The sequence below is a fragment of the Chelonoidis abingdonii genome, chromosome 9 (genome assembly GCF_003597395.2).
Source record: "Chelonoidis abingdonii isolate Lonesome George chromosome 9, CheloAbing_2.0, whole genome shotgun sequence".
In the NCBI taxonomy this organism is placed as follows: Eukaryota; Metazoa; Chordata; order Testudines; family Testudinidae; genus Chelonoidis; species Chelonoidis abingdonii.
In genome coordinates, this window is record NC_133777.1 from 48397942 (window position 1) to 48423116 (window position 25175).

A 25175-nucleotide genomic window follows, 5' to 3' on the forward strand; every position below is an offset into this window, starting at 1 on the left:
TGCTGCATAGGCACGTCCCATCAGACTAGCTGAGACCCCAAGCAAATCCACAGCTTCAGGCTTGTGGCATGGGCTGAGGAATATTATTGTTCTGTGACAGCTTGGCATTCACAGCATCCTGATCCAACAGCACTGCATGGCCATGGGACAGCCTGTTGCAAGAGGCCCAGACTACAATGGTGTGGGATGCTTGCATCCAACCTTGCAAGCACTCCAGTGGACCCTGGCATTTGAGGTTTGATGCACTGGTTAACCTCAGTCCCTGCTCACGAAAGCTCAGTAAAGCTGTTTGGAGAGATCTCTTGCAGCTGAGAAACAGGCCAACTTTCCTCCTCTCCCCCACAGATGGCCCTCGCCCCCCCTGCCCCACAAACCCACAAATGGTATCATTGCAGGAACAGGTGAAACAGGGTGATTTGGCTACAGTTTGGCTTTGAATCTCAATGGCTTTGAATTCTCAAAGGAACACATGGACTGAAAGCAAAGGCACCATGGTTAGGATGGTAGCCCCTACTGAGATCAGTGACCTGCCTTGTGCCAGGCACTACACTCACAGAGGAAGAGAGAGGCCCTGCCCCAGGGAGCTCACAGTGTGGGAATACTGTCCTTCCTATTTTACAGCTGGGGATCTGAGGGGACTGAGTGATTTACTCAGGGTCATAGAGAGTGTCTGTGGGAGAGGTAGGAACTAAATCCAGAACTCCTGGCACCTTAAGCAGGAGGTGATCTTTCCTCCTATGGAAACCCATCCAAAAGAAGTCATCCATACTCTTTTTTTTTTTTTTTTTTTTTTTTTACCAGCACAGCATCTCTCGTCTTTGCCCCATGGGACCAAATTGCAAAGGAGGTTTCCCAATTACCCTGTTGAGAAACTGTGTTCTTTCCTCCTTTTGCTCAAGAGTCATGGAGTCTATATGCGAGTAGGGTACCAATGCAATGACACAATTGCTCTTCCTCTCTTATCAGCTGTGCTATGGGGGATACATTACCCTCAGGTGTTTGCTCAGGATAAATCCACCAGGACAAAGATCTTGATAGGTGCAAAATGACAGATAATTTTCATGCCCAGAGTTGAAAACAGTTAACTGTCTCCATAGGTGATGTTTCTGAAGGATTCATACTAAATTACAGAAAATCCATGATTCAGACAGATCCAAAATTCACCAGTAGACTTGTGTTGGACAAAAGGGCTGGGGGGAGTTGCCTATTTTGCATAGGTCATTTGCTTTGTTATGGAGGAAAGTAGGCACTGAAGATGGATTATTCCATCCCCGCTGTACTCATCACTGCTACCGAGTTGCATGTTAAAGGCTAAAGGCTTCATATGGTGTAATTTCTAGGCTGAGGGCTTTGGAATTTGATGGATCACCTTTCAACAGGGATCTATGTGCAGGAACTCTGTTCTGGGTAGGGTTGTAGGAGCAGAACCTTACACCCATGCCCTCTCTCTAGATGGCTTGGCATTTCCAAGTGCATAGCTTCCTAGACACTCCCTTTTGCTGGATCATCTGGGTTGCTGAGGAATGGAACTGGATCCTAAGAGAGTCTTGGCCATGCTGTCGTTAGAGAAGCTGCATTTTGCAAGACACACTGGTCAGATAGTTATGTGCAGTAATAGGGTGTTCTGGAGACATCTTCCAGAGACTCTTTGGTGAGTGGGCCATACTATGTGTTCAGTAGCTCTCTTTCCCTGCATTTTTCATGTAATTTTCTCTCTTGGTAGAAGCTGCATAAATTTAGGCTCACACCCAGACTACTGAGAGATCTTCTCCATTCTAGTAGCTGCAGATGAGGAACTCTGGGCTCATAAAGGGCCCTCCAGCTCAGCTGAGAACGTAGGATTGGAGCACACACATCTGTCTCCTCTCCTCTGTGTCCCAGCTGCAGCATATTCATTGAATTCCAGGGTCTGATGCCAATCAGATATTGGAAGCATCCTCTGATGAGCTACTCTCCAACTGTGGGATCCCAAGGTGGTTATCCAGTTACAGCAAAATTAGGTCTCTCTGCAGCCTGTGCCCATCTTGAGTTTGTCTGGGGGCAACTTAATGAAAAGGAGAAGACTTTGTTTATTGCTCATCCAGATGTGCTATACGTTGCTCTGTATTTTCATTCACAGGCCTTCCCTGGCAGCGAAGGGAATAGATGATTTAAAGAGACAGTATCTGATTCTATTCCAGCTGGCTTTTAGAAGCAGAGTGCAAACAAGCTGGGTCTGGTGTCACAATAGATAGAAACTGGAGGGGGAGGGGAGGGTTAGTTATGATCTCTGCTTTAAGATCTGGGAGATGGAAGGGTCTGAAAGAGGGCCCTAAAGGTAACAGGCTAGCGCTTTTCTACTGCGATAAGTTTCTTTCCTGGATGGTACCTGCCCAACAGGCCCTTGTGTGGGTCCCTCCCAGGGGAAACCTGAATGGTATATTTATTTAAAAATACATACATGAGGCTCCTATTCTAAGTGGGCCTGATGAGTTTGCACCAAAGAGGCAGGGTTCCAACTGGGCTAGTAGATCAGAGCATGGAGATCCTGCACAAAGGCTCCCCTGCAAGCTGTGGGAGAGGCTTCCTAGGTGGTGATGTGTACAGTGGTGCATAGGGCATGGATGGCTGTACTGGCAGCATGGCTAGTGGAAGTGCACAGCGCATAGATCCACGAGGACTACACCCCACCTTGGGTGGAAGCAGTGAGCTGCGTCTGTTTATCCCCCTATGTCCTGCTGTGTGGCCCAACTACAGGAGTTAAACAGCCTTGAAACACAAGTTGTGAGTGAGGATTGTTTCCTTTATCCGCGTGATCTCCTGGCATGTTTCTCTCAGAGTACAGGCCCAGGGTCAGAGGAATGGCCGGGCTCATCTCACAGACCCTCAGAACTTGATGAGGTTCTCCCATCACCAAGTCACACTAAAACAGCACTGTTACTTTTTGGAATGTATGAACACCTGTCTCTCCATGGAACTGTGGTGGAGAATTTCTAAAGGTTTATGGCCTGTTCAAGTGCCTGTTGATGACAATGGAAAGACTCCCTGGACTCCAACGGGCATTGGGCCAAGATCTTTCCTTGGAGAGGCCTCCAGAAAGTTTGGATTATCATCTAAAACTTGGATAAACTTTTCTGAGGCTCCCCCTATCAAAAGCTTCTCACCGGCCCCATTCCTCACTCTTTGCTTTTGACCCCGGATACTCTCTTACATAAGAACATAAAAACAGCCATACTGGGTCAGACCAAAGGTCCATGTAGCCCAGTACTCTGTCTTCTGACAGTGACTAATGCCAGGTGCTTCAGAGGAAATGAACAGACAGGTAATCATCAAGTGATCCATTCTCTGTTACTCATTCCCAGCTTCTGGCAAACAAAGGCTGGGGCAGGGTTTCTCAAACAGGGGTCGCCGCTTGTATAGGGAAAGCCCCAGGTGGGCCGGGCTGGTGTGTTTACTTGCCCTGTCCGGAGGTCCAGCCGATTGCGGCTCCCACTGGCCGCTTCCAGCAGCTCCCAGGGGCCCGGAGCAACAATCTGCGGCCAGTGGGAGCCGCGATCGGCCAGACCTGCAGACGGGACAGGCAAACACCCTGGCCCGGCCTGCCAGGGTCTTTCCCTACACAACAGTGACCCCTGTTTGAGAAACCCTGGGCTAGGGAAACCATACCTGTCCATCTTGTCTAATAGCCATTGATGGACCTATCCTCCATGAACTTATCTAGTTCTTTTTTGAACCCTGTTATAGTCTTGGCCTTCACAACAAAGAGTTCCACAGACTGACTGTGCATTGTGTGAAGAAATACTTCTTTTTGTTTGTTTTAAACCTGCTGCCTATTAATTTCATTGGGTGACACCTAGTTCTTGTGTTATGAGAAAGAGTAAATAACACTTTCTTATTTACTTACTCCACAACTATCATGATTTTATAGACGTCCATCATATCCCCCTTAGTTGTCTCTTTTCCAAGCTGAAAAGCCCCCAGTCTTATTAACCTCTCCTCATACGGAAGCCGTTCCATACCCCAAATCATTTTTGTTGCCCTTCTCTTAACATTTTCCAATTCCCATATATATATTTTTGAGATGGGGCAGCCACATCTACATGCAGTATTCAAGATTTGGGTTTACCATGGATTTACATAGAGGCAATATGATATTTTCTGTCTTTTTATCTATTCCTTTCCTAATGATTCCCAAAATTTGTGAGTGGTAACAGCTAATTTAGACCCCATAATTTTGCAGTTCAGAACAAGTTTTCTATACAGATGGAGTAAAACTGAAATTGAATTGATATGACATTCTCTTAATTTGACCTAATAAAATATACAATAGAGCTCTCTGTTTGAATAGGACAATCCCATGAACATGGTATCTGTGCACATCCCAAAATTATAACATACCTGTAAAGGTATATTTCTCTTTCCAGACTCTGCGGACTGGCCTTTGTCTGCTTTGCATTGCTTTATTTCTAACATAGTGTTGCTGTGGGCAGGCTGGGGCAAGGCGGGTTTTGCAGAATGTTCTCAAGGCATTGAGGTGAATGGTCATCCTGACTTATTCCAGGTTCACAGGTCAGTCATGGAGGAAGCTGTGCTTCCCACACAAGTGACCTTTGCACTTGAGGCTGAGAGTTCCGTGATTCCAGTAGGAGGCAACTGCCCTGGGAAGACCTGACCCCCTAGTCTGTGGGACCCCTCAAGTCGTCTGGGCTATAAATCAGAGGTGAAAGTAAGCCGATATGGCCCAGTACGGAGTACCGGTAAGAAAAGGTGCAGTAGTGTACCAGCAAATAAGTGGAGCATTGAGTACTGGCTTACTTTCACTTCTTTTTGGCTGCATAACCCAAAAATTCAAACTCAAAGCTAATAAAAAAAGCTTGGAAAGGGAAAACTCACTGTCACATTTGTTTGTTGTTTCTCTCCCTTTCCTCCTCCAGCCAGGCGGCCTGACGCGGCTAGGCTCCGCGTCCCCCCGACCCTCCCATTCAGCAGGGGCTACAGCAGCTCACCTCTAGCTTGTAGCAGGGAGCAAGGGGACTGGCTGAGGGAGAAGACTCCTCAGGTAGCCTGCTGCTTGCTTAAGAACAGTTTAAACTTAGCTGTTCACCCTGCGGTCTGAACCACGGGATTAGGGGCTTCTTGTGGGGGGGAAACAGAATGGGAGCCGTACCCGTAAGAGCTGTATTTTACTTTCACCCTGGGGGTATTCCCATCCCATTAGCACTTAGCAATCCATTACTATTGATGGAAAGAGGCTGATTTGTGTGGCCTCAATATCTGGCCCAATATGCTTGAGAGAAGGCATAGCAGAGTTTTCTTCTGCTCCCCAGGGAAATGCCTTCAGGAGAACTATGCGAGTGGACTACTTCATGTGCTTTGGTTGTTAAAAGGGGCAGCTGGGAATGAGGATTAGGGTAGACTGGTGAGTAACAATCTTCAGAACCAAATGGGGCTGTTTGGAACAGCATGCTGAGGAAGAAGGGTGAAATTCCCATGCATAGCAGCCTGGAGCAGACCATCCTTCCCCTCCATCTTCCTAAATTTCCCCTACCCTAAATGTCAACTACTGGCAATTTGTTGCTGGTTTTACTCATGTCATAGTGGAGCAGTGGCCTCATGTTGGACAGTTTTGTACCCATAGCCAAGATAAAGTGCCTCAGGGCAGTTGCCTCCCACAAAGAATCAAGCTCTTAGACCAAAGCCTAGTGACTTGGGAGGCCAGCATTGATGGGTACCCTGGGTGCAGATGCTGCAAGAAGAGGGGTGAGATTTGAGAAGGAGAAAGGGAAAGAGGCTGATCTCTCAATGAGGGTATTTGGGAATAAAAGAGCAACAACCCAGCAAGAGCTGCCAGCCATCCTAACACCTCCAGGATTGTCCCAGGTCAGCTAGGATGATTTCACATCCTTTCAGGAGGTCAGAGGGTCCCAGAATAACTTGTTGCGATATGTGACGTTGTGTCACAACACACTGGCACTGCCTCTCCTGCCCTGGGGATGTTACACCCTGACTTGTCAGCATCGGATTGTGAGGTTGGAATGTAAACGTCACACTGTTGTGACTTGCACTAGACAAAAAAAGACAGAGGCCGCACTAATGTTTTGAAATTGCTGGGTTTTGAAATTGTGTGTGATGTGAATTTCTTTTGATTTGATTTATATTCCAAATAAAAAAGCATCTGCCAATGAGCTTTGGATCAGGCCATAAGGGCTTTTGACAAAAATTACAACTTCAGGCCTTAAAATATCTGCAAATCCAATAGCTTATCCTCGTCCCCTGTGGGCAAAGTTAATCAACCATGGGCTTAAAAAATCACAAAATAAGCTATTTGCACCACCAAATAAGAACTGAGGGCCAGATCCTTAGCTGGTGCAAATCAGTGTGGCTCCGCTGAAGTCAGCATTGCTACGCTGATTTATGATGTGGGCACTGGACAGTGTTTGCAGTTCAGAATTGCTGGGAAATGTCAGCGTTTGTGACTCTGGGGGTTCTGAGGGGAAGCCGATGTCAGAGACTGTAAACCAATCCCAGCCTGCTTTGACATTGGCATGACAATCAGAAATGCCACCTGCATTCTCTATGCATTAAAGGTTTGCTTAAATATTAGTAAAGGTATTCCTCTGGCTGTTAAAGCAGTATTGACATTGGACTCTCAGGTGGCCAGAAGGAAAGAAACGTGACATCCAAGTGCTCAGAAATGCTAGTCAGAGCTCTGCTGAGCTTGCCCTTTGATTCTGCATTCCCTATTCTAAGGCACATTTAAAATGTGTGAACTTCAAAGCCCTCCTTATCTTTAATAACGTTGCAATACGCGGCTCAGGAAGTAAAAAGGGTCTCAGTGAGGTGCTTGATTCTGCTCCAGATTGGACCTACAGAGTGGAATGATTAAACAAGCACCTTTTATCAGACCAGAATGTGATTGGCTGTGAGAGAGATTAAAGGGTTACGCTGAGTGAATTCATTAGCATGGCTGTGGCACAGTGGCAGAGTGAAGTGGGGAACTGAATGGATTAGTTGATCCAGGCCACCACATTTGTCATAGAGCCCCCAGTCGTATACCTTACTTCTACCTCAGGAACGCACGACTGGGCTTCATCGTTTTTGGTAGAACTGCAGCATGGTCAGCCTTGATCCAGGACTGCCTAGCTCTTGACAGAGACTGGCACTGCAACAGTCAACAAAGTATTGGTCTTGCTGCCATCCTTTTGCCTTATACACCCATCCCCATTATTTTCCACCTGTGCTGGCCTCATGTAGCTCTAGAGGAAGAGTGAGAATCATAACTCTGTTTTTCTCTCTCTGTCTCCCAATCCCCCCTCCCTGGAAAAGAGCTTCTGACCCTTTGGTGCTATCAGGGCTAAGGGGACAGAGGAGGAAGCTGAGTTTCCATTTAGCTGAAGAACGGCAAGGCAAAGTGTTACTCACAAGAGATGGACCTGAGGCCCCCTGATCCACGGACCTCAGAGCATTGGGGGTGTTCTGAACCCAATCCCTGATCCAGACCTGACTTCACAAGATGGCTTTGGATGGGTTAGAATCTGGGTCCCAGTTCTGAGGCCCAAGTCCTTCCCCAGTAATAACAAGAAGTGAGTTGTTTGCAATGCAGGGAGAATGAGAGGGGAAAGGTGACAGTGAGGTGGGGCCATGTTCTGAGGGCGAAGGAGATCATGGGGCTCAGAGAGGCAAAGGGAGGCTGGAATGGAGAAGCATCAGGGCTGATGAAGGAAAGGCAGGAGAGGAAGGACTAGGCTTTGTTATGCCAGATCACTCCCCTGCTCCATCATGTCTGATAGCCTGTTGCTGAGCGATGGCCAGTGCTAGCTGATGCTTTGGGGGAATGGAGGAGATTTACTGGACAGCAGGAAGGGGAGGAAGCAGACCAAGCTGGCATATTAGCATCAGTAGCAAAGGACACCTTCGGGAAGTCACTGCTAGCCTCCTCAGCTGCAGCTGACCATATGCAGACCATATGTTTGTGAGAGGAGGTGGAGTGGCGGAGATGCCTCCAATCTGTAAGCCTATTCTTGGAGACGGGCAGGCATCTGCTGTTCACATCCCCGCTTCTGCCAAGCTGGAACCAGGCCGAGCTGGGACAGACAGCAAAGGGGGTCTTTCTCATGTCAGCCTGGGTCAGGTCATGGAAGGGAGAGCCCCCTGCAGGTGGTCTGACTATATCTGCCCTGTTTCCAAGCAGGCATTGGTAATGGGTAGAACGCTGGATCTTGATGCCAGGAGGATGCTAGATCCCAAATCTGGATCCCGATGCCAGGAGGACCCTGGTGTCACTCAATTGTGGGGCAAGGCCTGATCCTCAAAGGCATTCAGGCGCTTAACTCCCAGGGGAGTTAGGCACCTGAACGCCTTTGAGGACCTCGGCCTAACTCCAGTAACTGCAATGGTATCTGTAACTGGGGGCTCTGCTCCTTTAAGGGCCAAAGGACCTGGGACCAGGCAGCCCTGTTTGATTATCAGACTCAGTTGGGAAGGGGTCAGGTAGTCCCTATTCCGGATGGAAGCTCATCTGGAAGAAAGCTGCAGGAAACAAGTGGAGCAGAGGAAGAAATGCAAAGGGAAAGGCCCCATAACCTACTTTGGCTTGGGGAATAGTGAGTTTGTGGTTGAATAGTACACTGAGCCCTGAGAAAAATCATCCAGGCTCAGGGAATGGTATCAGGCCCTGCTGGGCTGTGGGGCCAGGCCTGCAGTCCTACAGAGTCACTCCTGAGGTATGCTTGTGTGGGATCAGAATGAGGCTCAATTGGTCTAAGCTCAGCCCTGCTCTGACAGGGTCGCAGGAGGCTGCTAGTCACATGCATGGTTGTATTTGAATCTAAGCAGAGTAAAATGCTCATTTAAAGTAGGTAGGGGTCTACACTACAACACTTGGATCTAGTTCTCAAACGCCCTGAAGTCTGCAGGGTATCTTTGGATGTAGCACTTTGGTTTGAGCCCCATTAAAGGTCCACGCACTACTTGTGAAATTTGCAACTGGATTTGGGTTTGAATTTTGAACTGCCCCCAGATTCATGGATCTGTGGTTTCATGCCTAACAACCAGGGCTGGCGCTTCCATTAGGTGCTGGGATTCAAGGGGCGGCATTTTGTGCGCTCCCCATGGGGCGCACGGGAGCTTCCGGTTCCAGTCCTGTCGCACCGCCAAAGAAGGACCTTCTGCCGACGTGCCGCAGAAAACAGTGGCAGGCAATTAAGCAGCTCAATGACTGCCACTGTCGCTTGTGGCATTTTGGCGGAGGGTCCTTCTTCGGCGGCGCGATGGGAGTGGAACCGGAAGCTCCCACGCGCCCCGTGGGGAGCGCACAAAATGCCGCCCCCCGAATTCTGCATAGGGCGCCAGAAATTCTGGCACCGCTCCTGCTAACAACGGCCATACTGGGTGCGACCAATGGTCCATCTAGCCCAGTATCCTGTCTTCCGAATGTGGCCAATTCCAGGTGCTTCAGAGGGAATGAATGGAACAGGTGATCATCAGGTGATCCATCCCCTGTTGCCTATTCTCAGCTTCCAGCAAACAGAGGCTAGGGACGATTCAGAGCATGGTTTTGCATCCATACCCATCCTGGCTAAGAGCCATTGATGGTCCTATCCTCCATGACCTTATCTAGTTTTTTTTTTTAACCCTGTTATAGTTTTGGCCTTCACAACAGCCTCTGGCAAAGCGTTCCACAAGTTGACTATGAGTTGTGTGAAGAAATGCTTCCTTTTGTTTGGATTTAGGTGTGGTTCATCCTTCTTTTAGTTTCAAGGGGTTATCCCTTAGCAGTTAATGGAAATGGAGTTGTCTGAGTGACTGCCTGAACAGTGCTCCTGTAATTAATGAGCTCAGTACAATTTATGAGAGGTAGTTGTGGTGAGGAGAAAGGGAACTTGCCAGCTGAGATGTAAAGCCCTCAGATGACCATTTCTCATTAAAACATCATCCCATGGTGCTTATCACAAGCATAAGGGTGTTGGTCCCAGTCTCCTGGCGAAATTCCAACTTGAGTAATTGCATTCTGCCTCCAGAAAACTCCTCCTGTTGTTTCCTTTGCATTCCTTTGCGTCGTCTCCCTGTGGTTTAATAGTGATGTACACACTGGAGGTCTGCTCCCAGTAAAGTCAATGACAGTGCTCCCATTGAGTTCAACTGGAAACAGATCATACATTTAAATAGCTACTGTGCCCCACTGTGAAGGGGGACACTGTCTTGCAGAGGCACCTGCGATTCAGGCCTTGGAGGGATGAGCCTTTATAAAGTGCATGGGGATCCTTTGTGGTGAGAGGCTGTATGAGTTCCCGTCCTCCAGCAACGGAATAACTATAAATACTATATTTGTGGGGGGTGAGGTAGGGTAAGGATTCCTCCTCTTATTGATAAAAAAAAATGATGTATTTGTCGATTTCATGGCTGGGGCAGCATGCTGAGTGCCTCTGTTGCCATCCCCTTGGCTTTATGAGCTGCCCTGACTTGGAGAGCCCTTGCCATGCTGGGAGAAACTTCTAAATGGATATTTTACAGTCCTCCCATTAAATTGTCCTGTTTCCTTCTCCATCATTGCCAATTACCAACACGCTTGCTTGTGTCTGTGCAAACAAATGCTGGCTCGTTTGGAATGAGCTGCTGCCTCTGGTATGGCTCCGTCAGGGATGTGTTTATGGTGTCCACTTTCTCTAGTGCAGAAGTGATTCTGAGGTCGCCAGCATTGCGTTATGCCTGTGGATGGGTTGGAGCTAAACTCCTGCAGGCAGTTGCTTTGGGTTTGAGGCTCAGGCCCATCACTGCAGGAATGCCTTGCGCTGTGTCATGTCATTTGTGTTACCATACTGCAGGGCGGTCCCCATTGTGCTAGGCACTGTATATGCACGTCATAGTAGACATTCCTGCCCACTAAGCACTTGCCAGCTAAATACACAAGACAGACAAAGGGCAGTGAGAGGGGAAACAGAGGCACGGAGTGAAAGCAACTTACCCAAGTTCCCTTAGGAAGTCAGTGGCAGGCATAGGAATGAAACACAGGTCTCCTACATCCCAGTCCAGTGCTGTACCCACTAGGTCCTGCTGCCATTTCAAACACTGAGGATACAAAGATCTCAGCAGTCTCAGTTGCTGTAACTCACCTTCTCCAGCGACCTGCAGTGTGCCAGGCATGATGCTGTCATAGGCAAGTGGTGAGGCCTGGGGGCTGGTACATGCGTTCTGCTCCCACAGTGATCGGGGGACATCAACAGAAGGGTAAAAGTCTGAGGGACACATTCCCCTGCCCTCCCCCCATTCTTCTCCCTAGTGCCCCCCTGGTGCAACTGGCTGCCCCTGATGCTCTTCAGTCACATTAGCTCGTCAAGCAAGCCCTTGGTGACAGGCCTGCAAATGGAGGCATCTTGGGACCTCCAAGCCTCTGACAGGATCAAGCAAGATGACTCCTCTCTCAGGGTATGCCTAGCAGCTCTCCTTCTCTGTGGTACTACAGGCCCTTCCTTGATGGGGTCCCGCTTCCCATTTGAGGCCACATGTTGACACTTATTGCCCAGATTTTCTGGGAAAGGGCCAGCCGGAGAGGGGTGTGGGTCCTCTCACTGCTTTAACAGTGCTCCCACCATGAATGCTATTTCAGTGTCAGAGAGAAGGACATTCCAGTGCCTCCCTTCTGAAGCCAGTCACTGGGGGCATTGCCAGATTGGTTCAGCCCTGAGCTCTGCCTAGCTCTGGGGCATATCTGTGATGGGGCCAGCACCCCAATGCCGCAGAGGAAGGTGTAAGAACCCTGCACTAGCAGCTGTGGGATAATCTGCTGCCCCACCGTGGTCTCACCCTGATCTCTAATAGAGATCCAGGCCTGAATTAAAAGTTTTAATATCGCTTCCAAAATGTATGTCATTAATTGTAACAGCTGGATATGCTTGGGAGTTTTAAGCCTTCCCCAGTCCCACCAGCACAAAGTATTCCCAGCCACCCTTGGGAAGGGAGCACAGTGCTTCGGCCTGTTACCCAATGACCCCCACTACTTCCATTCTTGCACTTCTGAGGGGAACCACTTCCTTTCCTCATCCCCTGCTTGGGCCGAGGGAGAGCAGGAAGCACTCTGTCCTATTCTAGATAGGGTCTTATGCTGTGCCAATCACCGTAGTATCTGAGAGCCTCTGGGCTCATGAGCTGATTCAGATCTCTGTTTTCCTGAGAGCGAAGGGAAAGCCCCAAGGAACACTTGACTGCCTTTAGATTAAAACCGATTCCTTGGCTACAATCCGAGGTTTAGATCAGGAGACCTGGAGACTTACTGCCGAGCTGTTCTCCTTTGGGAGACTCCCCCCTGCTTCCAGCACTGGGAAGAAAGGAGTTCACACAGGGGCCAGTTTTATTCTATTAGCCACTTGGCTTGTGAGATGGGTGGTAGCCCAAGAGCTTTAAAGATTCCTGGATATTCTTGGCATGAGAACCTACCCAGGCCCAGCAACTGTTCTTTCCTTGCCAGGCCCTGTGATCTAATCCTTATTGCTTCTGAGAAACATTTGCCTAGACTCCATTCTTCTGACTCTAGCTTTAGTATCAATTTCTATCTTTAAACAGAAAGCATCTCTTTTAGGTTAATTGTTTTTTTCCTTTGTGTTTACGGTGGGGACTAATGAGGAACTGCAGCGTAAGGAAAATCTGAAACAGCTTCTTGTTTATTGTTTAATTTAGGAAAATGCTACTGAAGAGCGGGTGTTAGCCTGTGCTGTGCTGCAATTTGTTTTGAATCGCTAGAATGACTCAGTAGGGAGGTTTTTAGCTCCCCCTACAGGCACTGCTTCTACCCCAGCCCTCACACTGACTCCTGCTGGACGATGCTGGACTGGCATAATTATTAACACACTGACAGCTGATGCTCTTACATTGTCCTGTGCTATGGGTGACTCCCAGTGGAAGATGCTGTCAGTGGAGTAGTTTTGCCCCCGCATCAGTGTGCCTGTGGAATTTCTTAGAGTAACTCCTGCTAGAAGAACCTAGAACTGATTCAGTTGTGACCTCTCCAAAGGTGCCAGCTATTTTGAATGAAATGGGCAAGAACAAGCAGTCTCTTTGCTGCTCCAGGATAGTAGAGCTTTGCTGATGGCAGCATGGGGAGTGCTCTATAACCAAAGCGGTGAGCTTGACTTACCTTTTGCAGCAGACCGGCAATTCGGTGAGAGATTCAAGTACAATCCAAAATGGAGATTTCGACTCAATTAAAGATGTGAGTAAATCATACAATCAGCAGGGTGTTTAATGTTCATTGTAATTCAATTAAGGTTGCACTGCTTGTGAAATTTTGCTATGCCACAGATAACTAAGTGGCAAGGGGTCGATTTGGTAGCTGCAGAACATGCAGGATCCTTGGTGTAACACTGACTGAAAACAAACCTCAGCTACTCTTGAGCTGCTCACTAAATTAAGGCCAGAAAATTGAGTGTTGGCAGCTCTTTGGGATTCTGGCTCCCCACAGTATCTGTGAGAGGAGGGAAAGCTGGCGCCCTGATGCCTTGGAAGTTTTAAAGAAAGGGAAGGAGAGTAACCTTGTTTGCAGCTGTTGCCTAGCTCAGCTGCCTGGTCCCCTGCTGCAGCATCAAAGTCTGAGAGAGAGCCATTCTCTGAAGGTGTCTCATGTTAGTTCCATAGAGACGAGAGGAGGAGGAGCCGAGAGAGAGAAGGAGGCAACGCTTCTACCTGAGCTGCAAAGGGGCTCAAAATCAGCTTTGGCTGGAGTCCACGTCCACCTGGGCACCATCCATGAGGACTTCTGGCAACTGCTTTTGTTCTTTCTGGGTATGTGGCAGCGCTCCTACCTGAGCTGCAAAGGGGCTCAAAATCAGCTTTGGCTGGAGTCCACGTCCACCTGGGCACCATCCATGAGGACTTCTGGCAACTGCTTTTGTTCTTTCTGGGTATGTGGCAGCGCTCCTACCTGAGCTGCAAAGGGGCTCAAAATCAGCTTTGGCTGGAGTCCACGTCCACCTGGGCACCATCCATGAGGACTTCTGGCAACTGCTTTTGTTCTTTCTGGGTATGTGACACCTCTGTCTGGCTGCGGCTCCCGTGGTGTGTCTAGGGCTGGATTTGTTACTTGTGTCCCCTACTGGCAAGAAGCTATGTACTGGCAATTGGATCAAGAGAGGCTGTATTGATCAGCATTAATCTTATTATTTGCAGTGGAATAGTGTCACTCAGGATCTGGGGCCTACTGTGCTGCTGGGCATTTCAACTGAGTTCTTATCCCAGCCCCTATGTCTGTGATTCTGACAAATGTAATACCCTGGGCACACCCCTTCCAGAATGCTGACCAGGCCTTTGGAAGAGGTCACTTCATATGTATCTGTCATCCTAGGTTTTACTCTGGGCCTTTATGCTGGGATAGGACTTTGGGAATTTAGCCACAGCTCTGTGGATTTTCATGCAGTGCAGACGTGATCAGTAGAAGCTGTAACTATGTACTTCAAGTCACCGAGACTTGTTGATAGTGATTTAAGCTGTAATCAGTAGCCTGGTGTTTTGTTATGTGACCTTGTGGTCTGCTCATTGCTGGGCTGGGCTAGGACATGTAGGTACAGTGCCTGGAATAATGATGTAATCATGAGCTTAGTAAACTCGAGAACCACACTTGTGTAGTACTGGGAAAGGTACAGGGGCAGCTCTTCCTGCTACTGGGGCTATGGCTGCCACACAGTTTCCTTTTGTCCCTGAAACTCAAGGAACAGAATCACCCTTTAACTTCACCTGGGTTTCTTTCTGAGATAGGGGTCCCGTCCACCTGGGAAGAACTGGACCCATTAGGGGACTGGGTGTGGAAACACCCACTCAGTCAGCCAACCCATTAACCCTTCTATAGTTCTCTTGGGGATGGTCTTAGCTTTACCCTTGGCCTGATGTAACGTTCTTCCCCTCTTACAAGGGGAAATATACGGGTTTCACTGGCAAACTGAGCTCCTGTGGGAGGTTCGAGTCCTAGATTTTCAGAGGTGCTGAGCACCTTTGGCTCCTATTGACTTCAGCTGGAACACTAAGCACTGGGTGCTTCAGTGCTTCTGAAAATCAGGCCCACATTCCAAGATGCCAGGGCTACATGTTAACTCCTCCTCTAAATATGCCAGTCGGTGGGAAATGCTGTACGCTCACATTAGCTTTGGTTTGGGAGTATCATCCAGTTTTAAGTGGGGAGTTTCGCCTGTTATCTGAGGCCTTGGCTACACTGGCACTTTACAGCGCTGCAATTTTTTCGCTCAGGGGTGTGAAAAAACACCCCCCTGAGCGCAGCAAGTTACAGTGCTGTAAAGCGCCAGTGTAAACAGTGCCCCAACGCTGGGAGCCACGCTCCCAGCGCTGTAAGCTAAACCCCGCGGGGAGGTGGAGTACCTGCAGTGCTGGGAGAGAGCTCTCCCAGCGCTGGCGCCGCAACCACACTCGCATTTCAAAGCGCTCTCGCCGCAGCACTGTACAGCTGCTAGTGTAGCCATACCCTTAGGGCTTGGCTACACTTGAGAGTTACAGCACTGGTGATGGCTTTACAGCGCTGTAACTTACTCCCCGTCCACACTGGCAAGGCACATACAGCGCTGTATCTCCCTGGCTACAGCACTGGCTGTACTCCTCCTCGGTTTGGGGAATAACGACTATAGTGCTGCTCTTGCAGCGCTGGGGTGCCAGTGTAAACAGTGATTAATCTTACTATGCTATAACTGACCTCCGGAACCTTCCCATAATGCTTTTTAAGTAAAGATAACACTCTTTGTTTTGTTGTGATGCCTCTCTTTGTTTTGTTGTGAACTCCCAGAGCTGCTTATCTAAAAAACAAACACAGCTACTGTTTGCAGTGAATGAGCAGAGGCAGGCAGGGGGATCCCTTTGGAATGTCCACAGCTAGTGTTTGCTTGAGGAGAGAAGCAGCCCAAAGGCGGGAGCGGGCGGGGGTCTCCATTTTGGAGTAGTTGCTTATCTGATCTGAAGGCTATTTGCATTTAGTGAATGAGAGAGGGGTGGGGGAAGGGGTCAAAACTTTTTAAATGATTGAAGGTTGGTGCTCTGTATCTTCCAGTCCTTAGAACTTGCAAGGCAGGGAGCTGACACAGTGTCACCTCCAAAAATCCACTCTCTTCTGTCTCCCCCACACTCCCTGTCACACTCCACCCCACCCCCCTCTTTTGAAAAGCACATTGCAGCCACTTGAACACTGGGATAGCTGCCCATAATGCACCACTCCCAACACCGCTGCAAATCCTGCAAATGTGACCACACTGCAGCGCTGGTAGCTGTCTGTGTGGCCACACTGCAGCGCTTTCCCTGTACAGCTGTACGAAGACAGCTTTAACTCCCAGCGCTGTACAGCTGCAAGTGTAGCCAAACCCTTAGTTTCCTTGTACCGCAGAGTGTGGTGAGTTTTCTGTGAATAAGAGGAAGACTTCAGTACCAAAAGACCTATTTCTTTTCTTTCTTCCCAGTCTTCCCATTTTTGTTTATATGTGTCTGACCAACCACCTGTTCTTGCTTGGTCGTTGCTCAGGTGGGTGAAAAGGACCTATTTTCCCTATAGTTCCTACTCCTCTAACTTTCCACATCACACACTGGTGCCATCAGTGAAACTTGCTTTATTCTCTGCAGTATCTCTGCCTCCCTTCTGAGGGCAAGGCCACCTAGTGCTCCTGCCTGACACTGTTACTTTACTAACATCTTCAGTTCTGTGATTGCCTGTGCAGTGCCCAGTCCAGATTTGATGGGGATTATAAACAGTGAGATCCTTGGCAGTCACTGGTAATGGAGTGCTTTGTGCTACTGTGATCACAAATGTGCAAATACAAATAGGTTTACGAGTGTGCCACATGGCTTGTGATTCACACCCACACCAGCCCATTGAGAATGTTTGCAGGATGCTGTGCAAACCAGAGTAGGGAGGGTTTGCACAACTGTATACCAGATCAAGTCAAAGGGCAGAAGGGGAAGGAGGGAGGGGTAGAGGCAGATTTCTAAAGGAGAACTGCTGAACTATGGCATTTGGTGGACGCTGCAAAAAATCTCTGTGCCTGCTCGTTCTGACTTTTAAACATAGTTTCTTTGATACTGTTCATCTCCTCCTCGTTTTGGGTTGATATTCCACAAATATGCAGGAGCTTCACTAGTGCGACGGTTGGTGGAAAAACAAATGCCAAGCATAACTATTCACAGAAAGTAATTTTTCTAATCGCAAAACTGACAACAGTGAACGTTTCAAACCACAGGTGGCAAGCTTTCCACTTGAGTAGGCAATCCATGCTGGGATTTGTTAGCTATGAGAGAGAAGTGGGGTGAGTAATATATTTTATCAGACCAACTTCTGCAGGTGGAAGGAACAAGCTTTTGAGCTGCATGGAGCTCTTCCTTGGGTCTAGAGAAGGTAACCACCATTGGTTAGTGGTGTTAGTCATCCAGTCGGAAGAGAAACAATGCCACATGACTGATGTTTCTAAACAACCCACCACGAATGATGAATATTAGCAATGAACTATTTGCCAGCCTTCTGCAGGTCAAGAACTGGTCACTAAGGAAACGTACGAGTAACTTTGCCTGATAAATACACTGGAGAAATTTGCAATTGGTTGTTGGAGAGAACAATGTTGATAACTGATCCTCCCAGCTTTGCTGGAGAAGGGCTGAAAGGGAGGAAGGCAGAGGCCAAGACAGCTGGGATCCTCACCCTGTGGCCTTGCAGGTTTGAATCGAATACGCTATCATCTTTACCCGGTGCTGTAATTTGGCTTTGAGGTCACGTTTGTGTCAGTTTGCCTACCTACTTTCAGACATTACCAACTGTTATGAAGAGTGAAGGAGAGGGGGAGGAAGGAGACAGGCAGAGGAGGGGGAAACACAGGACAGAGCAGAAGATAGACTGATTCCTTGACTTCTCTGCTAAAAAAGGTGGGTGGTGTCTTTTTTTTTTTTACCACAGGCTAACTATGCATGTAAGGTGTCCTGAAATGAAAACACAGCAAAGACAAGGCACTTTGATTTACTATGCAGTAAACTGGGTGAGGTGAACCCCATATGGGAACATAGTGTTGATCTCACTGAGTTTACCTCATAGTAAAGCCAAAGTGGCTTATCTTTACTGTGTTTTTTACCTCAGGATACTTCACATGCATAGTTACTCTGAGGTAAAAATTCACCTTTGGAGCAGTGAAGACAAGGCCTGAGAGGAAGACAGATGCAGGAGAGGGCAGAAGGCATACTGGAATTGAAGCTAAATATCCCATTGCAGGGAGGAGGCAGCATTCCTCAGGCATTGTTCTCCTGCCTCCATATTGCTAAGCCAACAGCATACAAAACAAAGGCCGTGCGCACAACCACAAGCATAGCTCACCTGTCTACCTGATTTCTGTTTAAAACAAAGCCCTCCAGAGTGGGGAAGCAACAGGCTTCCCTGCAGTAATATGTGCTAATGAAGGTGGCCTGCTGCATAACTTATGCAAAATGACTGCGGCCAGGGGGAAGATGCGTTTAAAGTTTTTACATTTTCCCGGGGCAGGAAAGAGCAGGATCAGGAACCCTGCAGGTGCTGAGATGTTTTACTTTTCTGGCTGAGACTCTGGGTTGCACAGCGGATGTTTCAGATTATCCTCTTCCCTGGGGCGGGCTGACAAATGGGCCATCACCAATGGGTTTGTGATGGGGGCACTCTGTGGTATCAAGCCTGCCTGATCCCTGCCCTCTATTTCCAAAGAGGGCTCTTCAGAGAGTTGCCTCGATTCTCCCTTCTTTTTATTTAAATTAATTAAAATGTTGTTTTCTTGTTATTTCAGTTCTGATTAATGAGACGAGTTTCACTCTGACAACGTGCCATAAGCAATAAATCTCCCAAGTGTGGCCCTGCTGCCAGGGGCGCCCTGCGTTCCAGAGCTGAACCTGTCCTGCTGTGTCCTGCCCACCTGTCGCGCTCCCACTTTGATCCTTTTCAGTTACTTACAGCAGGGAGAGACCAGGGTGGCAAACCTGGGGTTAAAAAGGCCGTGGGATGAAAGCTGCCTTTCCCAGACCATGGACTGGGGTTGGAATTAAGGAGCTAGTGGGGGTGAGAATATAAACATGGGCCAGAATTTCAAGAGTGCTCAGGATTGTAGAGATGTTGGGCTGGAAGGGACCTTGAGACTTTCAGAGGTCATCAAGTCCAGCCTCTTGCTCTGAGGCAGGACCAAGTAAACTTACATTGTCCCTGATGAGTGTTTGTCCAACCAGTTTTTAAAAGCGTCCCATGATGGGATTCCACAACTTCCCTTGGAAGTCTATTCCATAGCTTAACTACCTTTAGAGTTGAAAAGTTTTTGCTAATATCTAACCTAAATCTCCCTTGATGCAGATTAAGCCCATTACTTCTTATCCTATCCTCACTTGACATGGAGAACAATTGATCACTATTCTCTTTATAACAGCCCTTAACGTATCTGAAGACTGTTATCAGGTTCCCACTCAGTCTTCTTTTCTCAGGACTAAACATGTCCAGTTTTTTTTAACCTTTCCTCACAAGTCAGGTTTTCCAAACTTTTTATCACTTTTGTTGCTCTCCTCTGGACTCTCTCCAGTTTTTCCACATCTTCCCTAAACTGAGATGCCAGAACTAGACACAGTACTCCAGCTGAGGCCTCACCAGTTCTGAGTAGAGTGAGACAATTACCTCCTGTGTCATACATACAACACTCCTCAACACTCAGATCCTCAAGTGCTCCACACTTGCAGCTGGGGCCACGTTTTCTGAAGAGGCCAGCTCCTATTTAGGCCTTTGAATGAAGAGTGACTTTTCAAACGAGTATCCAACATGGGGGATTGCTCAGTACATGGGGTGCAAAACTGACCCCAGTTGTGAGTGCTGAGTTCTGCTGAAAATTCTGGACACAATGGTCCGGATCCTTAGCTGGTACGAACTGGTGCCAGCTCCACTGAAGTGACTGGCTTACAGCAGCTGAGGATCCAGGCCAATAAACTAAAGAAGTGGAGCTGTCTGGAAATTGTTCAAAGAAGAGCCAGCATTTGGATGGAACAGTTTTCTGTTGCTGAAATGCATTTTTGGCTATGTCAAAATATTTTATGGAAACATCAATTTAGACGAAAGTTTTCATGGGAAAAAGTTGAACTGTTTCATTTTGACTTTGACATTTTGGTTTATTCCATTTAGACTTACTCTAATACACTGATTTTAATATTGTATCAAACATATGTAGGAAAGAGGTTTTTGCAACATGTTAGGGTTTCCTGTGGAACAGAAATTCCACTTTCTGATGGGGTCTATTAAAAAATGTCCAGCGCTTTCTAGGGAGCTGCAGAAATACAATAGAAATGGGAATTGTGCCATTTTTACAATAAAATTGTAACCAGGCATTGAATTAACCCCTGCCCTTGTGTTTCTGGCACAGGGAGGTAGGTGAGCTTTTGCTATCTTCATACAGTGAGTGGGAGAAAGATGGATGGGATGGGGGAGGATTGCTAGCAAAGCTGTCTGCTGAAGCCAGCAGGGAACATGGCAATGAGGGTGCTATTGGAGCTCTCTTGAGTGATGGCACTCCAGTTTCCAACCCATCACCTCTAAAGTAAAGAGAGGACCCATGGTTCTGAGCTTAGCAGGGCTCATGTGGGTAAGGCAATGTGTGTCAAAGACCCAAAATGAGAGGGACTCAAATTATTCATGCAGGAAAGTTAAATTCTCTGGATTTCTTTCCTTTATTACCAGTGACTCTCTCTATAAACTCGGCTTTGTGAATCGTTTTATTACTGATATCAATAATTTGTAACAGTAAAATTGAAGGGGGAGGGGCAAAATGTGTGTGGAATGTAGGGGACCTTAGGACTAAAGTGAGCAATAGTCCAGGAAATTAGGAATATTTGGGTGGCATGGCTACATTTCTAAGTATAAAACTATAGTGGGTTCATGCTCAGCAGTGTCTACCAGGAGTGCTGAGTCCAGACCTGGACTTAAGGGAGACCATATGTGGTGCAGCCTGGAAGCTGGAGAGCTAGAAGGAACCACAGGACCAGTTAAATAAATCAAACGTGTCTTGTTGTACCAGTAAAAATGGCAAAGATATTGAACATTTTTGCTTTTGTTGAAATATTTTTGCAGATTTTTTCAGGTTTTTGTTGAAGAACTGAAAACCAAATCAGTTTGGTTTTGGGCTGTCAGAAACTGAAAATTGTTGGGCTTTTGCATTTTTGATAGAACATCTCCTCCCCCTGAATTGCAATGAAAACGTTGTCAAACCCCATTTTCTTTTGCAGAAAAGGCTTGACAAAAAATTTCTGACCAGCTGTAGTCCAGCAGCCTCCATATGGCATCTTCTCTGAGTACAAGGCAGCCAAGGCTTGTTTGCCTTTATGATAAAGGACATTGCGGACACCCTCCTCCAGTTCCTTGCTCCCACCCCCAGCGCACTGGCTGCCTGTAGCATTTACATCAGTAGCAGCGGGAAGCTCCAGTCCCCTCCTGAGTAGAGACATCTGCCAAATAGTGAGAAGCCACCACTCAGAGCAGAGGTTGGGGTTTGGGGGAGACAGAAATCATTGCAAGAACTGAGGCTGCTCTGCCAAGTGGTGAATCTCTCCTCTGATGCCAGGGGTATAGCTGGCTCAAGGATGTGCATGTCTCTGGTTCCTCTGCCCCAGCTTTGCTACGTTTCTGTATGTATCAGGGTGGGGAGTCAGCACAAGGATCCCAGCATGGAGAAGTCTGGGACTGCGATGGTATTTTAAGCTTCTCGTTGCTCTTTCTTGTGCCTCTCATTTGGGGTCTTTGTCTCACCTTTGGTCTTTGTCACAGTGAGAGCTGAAAAGCAGGATAGATTTGCTCCACACCTAGCACCTGGCTGTTGCTGAGGCTGCTGTTCTGTTGAAGGAGAAGGGATGGCGGAAAGTCATGTGTAGGCTGAATTGAACAAGGTACAGTGTTTGTTCCACAACGTGGGCTTTGTGTTCCAACCTCTGGGTCCTTATTATTATTTGGGTTACGATATCGCATCTAGAGATCGGTGTCACATTGCACTAGCTGCTGCGCGTGTGCACACACCCACACAGACTCACACAACCAGATTTTCAAAAGAGCTCAGCACCTAGCAGTTCCCACTGAGCTGCCATTTGGTAAGCAGTTTTGAAAATCTGGCCAATAGTGAGACAGTTCTTGCCCTGAAGAACTGGTATCTAAATAGACTAGATAGACCAAAGAAGGGAGGGGAAATTGAGGCACAGAGCAGGGCAGTGACTTGCCCAATGTCACTCAGCAGGGCTGAGTACAGAAGCCAAAATCTCCTGAATGCCAGTCCAGTGCACTATCCGCCAGACTACACTGCTACAGAAGATCACAGGCGCTTTGCGAGAATCACCTTTACTTAGTTGTCTTCCACCTGAATGAAAGCTGGGGTGAGCTCTCAGCAGCACATTATGGACCCCTTTTTCTTAGGGGAGCAACTGGATGTCCCTTCCAGGGCACGAAGCAGGTTCCTCTATGGATCCATGTGAAGGAAGCCCAGAAATGGATGATGATTTCCTTCCTCAGCCCGGGGAAGGCTGTCCCTCCGGCACAGTATTGGTGTTGTTTCGGTTGGTAGGGAGGACTGGATAAATGTGGGAGTCTGAATTCTCTTCTTTGTTCATGAAACACCTGGGTGGTCACTCATGAGTACTGCTGAGCTCTGTTGCATCCCTCCGAATTACATCAGATTCTCTGCTGCTTGAACACTGATAAAAACCACACCGTGAATGCAGATCCCATTGAAAGCCGCTGCCGAGCGGAGATTGAATTGCAACAAAAAAGCTTCCAAAGGGCTGAGGAGAGAAGCGGACTGTTCACCAAGGGAGGATGAAACAGGTGACGATGGTCCACAGTTGGATACGTTTGTTACTTAGAGAAAATAGATGGGCTCAGCAGCGGGTCTCTTTGAGAGCAGAGATCTTCTGTCTGAAAGAAAGGAATGAATTCATGATAAGAGAGCGAACCTCTCCATCTTGATGAGATCTGACCCACCTGCCTCAGCTGGATTGGATGCTGGTTTGGGAGATACTGGATGTCACAAAAGGAAGGGTTTTATTAACGAGACACCATTTGCATTCTCTCTCTATCTCTTGCCTTCACCAGCCAACTTCAAAGGTGGCTCTGTCCTCTGCCAGACGTCTCCCAGGGTGTCCTGCCAGCTCATTCTCCTTGAAGCCAAAAACAGAGGACACACCCTCTGCCTCTGTCAGAAGAATAGACACTTTCTTCTCTTCTCTTTACAAAGACAAATGTTGAGGAAAGAGGTATCCTCCTCCCCCCTTTAAAATAAAATACATCTTCTTCCAGACCACAGCTTTGTGAAACACTTCCTATAAATCTTCTGAGGCACAGAAGAGTCCTCTAGGAAAAGAGGCTCCTCTGTTGAAACCAAGTCAAACTTTTCTTTTTCCTTTAGTGTGCTTTTAATAGGGACAATCTCCCTTCAGAGCTCCCACACACGAGTTTTAACTGAGGGAGTATTCTCTAATAATTGCGTTTCTTCTTCTGAGAATGCAGTCTCCTCCTTGTTTCTCTTTCCTGTCATACTGCTGCTTCTCTAAAGACTTTTGCTAAGCAGGTTGGACTCAAGGGCCTGTGTAGCTGCTTTGAATGGGTTCCCCAACTTAGGCAGCAAAGGGCAGTGAACAGGAGGCTCCCTGTTAACTACAGAATAACAGAGAGGTAACGAAGATGGGTAACACTTTCAAAAGGGCCAAAGTGACTTGGGTCACTTTTGAAAAATTGGAGTCAGGCTCCTATCTACTTAGGAGCTTGTCTTGTAAGGACTTTTGCCCTATTAATGTAATAATTCCATCTAACTCAGGAAGAAGGGGAAAGGATGTAATATACTGGCTTTGTGTAGATGAGAGATGCTGCCTTCTAGTGGCTGGCCACCAGAGAGGATGTGAGACCCAGTGCTTCTAAAAGTATGGGGAACTCTTCTTCAACTCAAGTGGTTTAGGAGCCAAAGAACTAGAGTTCTAACCTGGACTCCTAAATTGCATGCATAATTCTCCATGCAGTTGTGTCTGTTGTTGGGTTCAGGTTTCGTTCCATTAGATCAGGGGTTCTCAGTCTGGGGGCACAACCCCCAAGGAGTAACAAACGGGTATTAAGGATTCTCATTGCACCATGCTAAAAGGAGGCAGAGTGTTCTGGCTAGATCCTTCCTTGAGGAAGAGAGGCCCCAGTTACTCCAAAACTTTTTCATACAAGATGCCACTAGGCTCTGTCTGATCACCCCTTCCTATTCAATGTGTCTGAGGCCATTAGGAGTCGGGAGCGAGGAAACCCTGGTTTTGCCACGTGGAATAGCCTGATAATGCCCTACTCTTGTCTCCTCTGACGTGCCTGATGCTGTGGCCCATATCTGCATGATCTTGGGATGTGGGTGAGGGTTTGCTGTGAATACAGGAAGGATTAGTGGAATGTTGTTAGGTGCAGCATGCACATGCAGGTGATGCTGACCATGTCTGCAGGGTTTTATGCAGGTGCACAGTCTGGGGGTCGTACAGATCCACCTGCTCCTGTATGCACTGGTAATGGCTGTTTTCTAGCTGTCTGAGACTAGTGCAACTGTTTCTCTTGGACATGGCTTGTGCCACAATCATCCATGCCTTTGTCAGCTCAGCACCAGATTCCTCTAATGCATCCTTCATGGGGCTGCATCCCATGGCCACTCAGAATCTGCAATTAGAGACGAGGGCTGAGATTTCTCCAGACCAGGCTGGTCAAGGCAAGTCAGTGTTCCTAGGTTTGGCTGGAATTAGAAAGTAGGATGGAGAGAAAAATCACTGCAATCTTTTGTGCAACATAGTGCAGATATGGGACTTGTTTTGAGTTATGAGTAGGACTCTACCAAATTCACTGCTATGAAAAATGCATCACGGACCGTGAAATCTGGTCTCCCCCTGTGAAATCTGTATTTACCCTATACTATACAGATTTCACAGGGGGAGACCAGTGTGTCTCAAATTGGGAGTCCTCACCCAAAAGGGAGTGGCAGGGGAGGTCACAAGGTTATTTTAGGGGTCATGGTATTGCTACGCTTACTTCTGTGGTGACTTTAGAGTTGAGTGACATACTGTACCATGCTACCCACACTTCTGGGCTGCGGCTGGTAGAGGTTCTACCTCTCAACCAGCCACTCTCCAGCTGCTCAGCTCTGAAGGCAGTGCTGCTGCCAGCAGCAGTGCAGAAATAAGAGTAGCAGTAC

General features: G+C 47.7%; 1 protein-coding gene across 6 annotated transcripts in view; it reads left to right on the plus strand.

Moving 5' to 3' along the window:
- LINGO1 (leucine rich repeat and Ig domain containing 1) overlaps positions 1-25175 on the plus strand; it is a 473862-nt gene that overhangs the window by 800 nt on the left and 447887 nt on the right. The gene's annotated exons all lie outside the window — the stretch shown is intronic.